The sequence below is a fragment of the Oratosquilla oratoria genome, chromosome 35 (assembly GCF_046742065.1).
Source record: "Oratosquilla oratoria isolate Oo_2021 chromosome 35, ASM4674206v1, whole genome shotgun sequence".
Taxonomy (NCBI): Eukaryota; Metazoa; Arthropoda; class Malacostraca; order Stomatopoda; family Squillidae; genus Oratosquilla; species Oratosquilla oratoria.
The window spans coordinates 2062079-2067078 of record NC_134811.1 but is presented as its reverse complement, the minus strand read 5'-3'; the positions used below and the strand labels follow the sequence as shown (position 1 = coordinate 2067078).

Sequence of the window (5000 nt, the reverse complement as noted above, 5' to 3'; positions counted from 1 at the left end):
ATCATCCCCATCCAGCGAGATAGAGAGAAAGAGAGAAAGAGAGCTATCTTCATGCATACTGTAGCAATGACAGCAGCCGTGATGGGACAAGGGCTTATCTCTCCTTGTTAAACAAGCCCAAATCATTATCACAATGATAAGTCACTTATACATAATTCCCCTTCCCCCCCTCTCATTATTCCTCTGTACTTTCACTGTCAACTTCGTTCTAATTTCGTAATGTCTCTTAGTACATCGATTCTACAATCCTTTAACCCGTAATGAGTAATTTGTTGTGTAAGTCTTGTACAGTGCATAACTCAAGTAGCCTCATTGCACCTCTACGGATCAGAGGCTCGTAGTATTCGTATTACATTGAACTGCCTAGTGTAGGCCTTAAATACATGGAACTGGGTAGTGTAGGTCTTATGGTCTCTCTATTCCTGATATCCTCCTTAAAACTCACGTTGACCATCTCTATGATTGTACTATTTCGGTGTATTGTCTCCAAGAATAGAAGCGCTGGTATACTTGGCATATGAGAGTTTTGTTTTCGTGTACCTTGACAAAGTAGAGGAAATAATTACTCTTTTTTGTTTTTTTTTTGTTTGAGAAAGAGAGATTACGAAAAGGAGTATGGTAGATAAAATTAGTATGCTTTTTCTCATTTCTCTTATTTACTTATTTATTTATTTATATATTATTATTTTTCTATGTTGTCACATTCGTTTCTGAGGGTCATTGCTAAGTTGCTAAGTATTTCATTTTCGTCCACCAATTTTATTCTTTCAGTCTTTATTCGTCTGGTGGTCTTTGTCTTATATAGATTTTGATATAATACGAGTATATATATAATATATATATATATATATATATATATATATATATACATATGTATATAATTCAATCTAATCAATATGTCGATTGATTTCATTGCTTCTTTTCTAAATTATGTTAGGATTAGTCTGTACGAGTGATTCGAAAACAGAAATGCAATTATATTAAAATCACCTTTCTTAAACCTTGTACATGTTAGTTGATATCGATCATGGATGTTGTGTCCTTCTAGGGCGGAAGCCAGGGGGGGAGATGATATTAGGGGGAGGGGGCAGGAGCCATCCAGGATGCAGGATACAGGAAACACCTTCTTCTTCATGCTCCTCTGACGAGCTAAACCGTGCCACTTTATCTCTTGCAAGGTGTGTTGTCTTCCATAAACACTCACCATACGGGCTCAAACAAAGCCCGTGGTAAGTGACATTTCACTCAAAAACAAAAAACAAAAAAAAAAAAAAAAAAGGATGCCCCCCCTCCCTCGCCTCTCCACGTCGCCAATAGATCCAAAGGAACAGCAAGAGTTACAATTTGGCGCAAGAACTGTCGCCAGGGTTGCCAGAGGCGATGTTGTTATGCAACATCGAACTAATTGGGGAATTATTGGCTTCTTGGTGGTTTTCAGAATTCTTAATTTTTTTCTGTCACCCCTCCTTTATTCACGATTTTTTTTTTAAATTATCCCCAGGGGGGTAATATACCCCCAGTTTGGGAACCACAGCCATAGATGGGGGTGATTGCAAGGCAGTGGACCACGTGGCAGGTTGTAATGGGTTACATGCCACCTGACCTACCACCTGATATACCACCTGATCTACCACCTGATCTATCACCTATATATCTACATGCTATATACCAAAAGGTCTCCTCCTCATCTATTTTCCTTTCTATTTTGTCTCCTTATGGATGAGTCTCCCTAGCCCCCGTCCTGCCCTGGATCAATAGCAGTTCATAAAGACATATCCTTGTACATCAAACTGTCTGTGTTTAAAGGATGTACGCTAGGTCAGAGGAAGCATAACACTTAGATGAGAGAATTGACAAAGGTTGAAGATATTGTAGAGGTGCTACATAGGATAAAACTCCGATGGACAGAATATGTGGTAAGACTGGATGAGGATAGATTGCCAAGGAAAGCGTTGATGTGGAATGTAGATGGAAGAAGACTAAGGACAATACTTTTAAAACCTTTCGTCAGCTCTCTACTATTATGAAATAACTTCTGTTAGAAAATAACTTCAGTAGCTATGCTTACGTAAACTAGATTTTATTGATTACCTTTTAAGACACCTAAGGTTACTTAGAAAACCGGGTATAGCTCTACTTTCTAGTGGTAGACAGCGTTCGCTAGAGGTGGCGAAATGTTTTGAAGGTACGACCCTAAGGAGGAGGGGGGGGGGTTAGAAAAATGAAGAAGCTTCTAGGAGTGGGTAGGATAGGAGCGAGACAGCTTAGGAGCGCGACAGATGGCGTAGCGCGGCCGGGGGTCAACTAACAGCCCAAGACTCATCGGAGTGACTCGAATAAGTACAGACAATAGATCTATCCTCTGTATCGGTAGCGTGGCCGAGCGGTCTAAGGCGCTGGTTTAAGGCACCAGTCTCTTCGGAGGCGTGGGTTCGAATCCCACCGCTGCCAGGGTTTTTGGGGACAATGTGGTCAAACCAGCTGTGACCTCAACTGTGAACCAGGCTCTCTTCCTAGCTTCATAGGCAGGAACTGTCTCCCGAAGAAACAGGAAGAGGACACTAAAGCCGGTGTCACAGTCCGGCGCCGGCGTTGTGGGTTATTGGCGACAGCAAAGTCTTCCTTATAAATCGTTAGACTCGGAAGGGTATAATGATGTTTCAACCAGGAGGAGACAGTGGTCGTTATATACATTTCTGTCTATCGCCAAGCGATTCTATTAAGTTAATTGAACTTACAAACATACTCTTGCTGTATCCGACGCAGACGTATATTGTAACACCGACATAAACCTTTGCCCAAAGAGATTACAAACATTGTAGGAAGTTCCTCAGATCCTTTCTGACTGAAATTCGTCACTCGTGTTTAACCATCCTGTTCTTGTCTAACTCGTTTTCTAAGATAATCCCTTTGTTGCAGAGGAGTTCTAGGAATACTCGTTGCTGAATAGAATTGCGTGGTGGTAGCTATATCGAAGGTGTAAATTGTTAAATGGAGGGAAAGAGTTAATTGAGGGTTTTTTAACCTTTTCTCTAAAGAAGGGGATATAGTGTATAAAATCGACTGGCAGAAGCTAGATTAAAGGCTGATTGCAACTAAATGAATAGACAATCCTTGAGGCAGTGGTTCTTAATCCTTTCTTTTGTCCTGGATTCACCCCTGGGCTTGATGCATCTGGAAATTGACCCTGGTATAATATATATATATAATATATATATATATATATATGTATATATGTATATATATAAATTTATATATACACACACTACATTATATATATATATATACAGTATATATATATTTATATATGTATACATTTATATACACATATACATATATATATATATATATATATAGTGGAAGAGTGGTGAGTTAAACACAAAGAACAGTTGGAGTTTTATTCACTGACGTTTCGTCCTTACCAGGACATTCTCAAAGTACATACAGTTTTAGAAAATTAACAGCTTATATAATCCATCCTTGCCGTGTTCCCCTCCCTCTATACTCTCATCCGTCCTCTACCCTTTTTTTTTTTTCATGTGACTCCGACCATGTCACTTCTCCCTCCGTTCTCAATTGTCCTTTTTACCTCCTTGACAATCAGAGTACTTACCGCTCCTGCTAATTTTATAAACCCTTCCCTATGGTTGATGCAGGGGTGGGAAGTAATGTAGGCTGCCTCCACTATTTTTCTTTTCTTTTTCTCTAGACCTTTGTGGAGCACCTCTATCTTTTTCCAATCTGGAAGATGACCACATTGGTCTAAATGAACTACTAGCGAGTTGGAGAATGTCCTGGTAAGGACGAAACGTCAGTGAATAAAACTCCAACTGTTCTTTGTGTTTAATTCACCACCCTTCCACTCATTTGTCTTCCATACTTCAACATATATATATATATACATATATATACATATACATATATGTGTATATATATATATATATATATATATATATATACATATATGTATATATATATATATATGTATATACATACATATACATATATATATATATATATATATATATATACATATATATACATACACATATATATATATATATATATATATATATATATATATATATATATATATAGAGGTGCGTCTTATACGCATACTTATACGCATACGATACTTGAAGCAGGGTTTGATCTTTGGCTATCCTAGCATACATGGCACGGGTGATGCCCTAGGCTAATGCTAAATGCCTCCTGGTGTATGCTTCTTACTTTACTCAGCATAATTTGAACTTCAATTATCTTGTTCAGCATGTTCACAGATGGAGAACATTGGCTTGAACAGAATGTAATTTGTTCTACAAGGATGTTCTACGTCTGTGAACATGCGTTAGTTGTTCTGTGAAGGTGGCTTGTGTGAATAACAAGTAAAATTCTGTTCAAATTTATATTTTCCATTTGTGAATATGGTAAATAATATGAATTTTTGTGTTTTCCAAAATTCGGGAAGAGGGGAAGAAAGAAAGGAAGGAAAGATAAAGAGGGAAGGAAGAAAAGGAGGAAGGGAAGAGTGAAGGAGAGAAAGAGAGAGGGAAAGAAAGATGCAAGAAAGGAAGGAAGGAAGGATGAAGGGAAGGAAAGAAAAGATAAAAAGGGGAGGAAGGGAAGAGTAGAGGAGAGAAAGAGAGGGAAAGAGAAGGATGCAAGAAAGGAAGGAAGGAAGGAAGGAAGGAAGGAAGAAAGGAAGAAAAAATGAAAGAGGGAAGAGAGGAAGGAAGGAGGAAAGGTATGAAAAACAAGAAAGGAAGGAGAGAAAATAGGAAGAAAGGAAGGAAGAAAGGAGGGGAGAGAGGAAGAAAGGAAGGAAAAGGGAAGAGAGGAAGAAACGAGGGAAGTAATGAAGGAAGGAGGGATGTGAGGAAGAAAGGAAGAAAAGAGGAAGGAAGGAATAAGGGAAGAAGAGAAGAAGAAAGGAAGAAAAGAGGGAGGGAAGAGGGAAGAAAAGAAAAGAGGAAAGGAGGAAGAAAGGAAGGAAGGATGGG

The 5000-nt window shown here is 38.5% G+C and overlaps 1 long non-coding RNA gene and 1 other non-coding gene across 2 annotated transcripts in view; both read left to right on the top strand.

The window, feature by feature from the left end:
- LOC143018780 (uncharacterized) overlaps nucleotides 1-5000 on the top strand; it is a 321853-nt gene that overhangs the window by 175694 nt on the left and 141159 nt on the right. The gene's annotated exons all lie outside the window — the stretch shown is intronic.
- Nucleotides 2370-2451, top strand: TRNAL-AAG (transfer RNA leucine (anticodon AAG)). Its single transcript has one exon. It is a non-coding gene; the product is annotated as a tRNA-Leu (tRNA).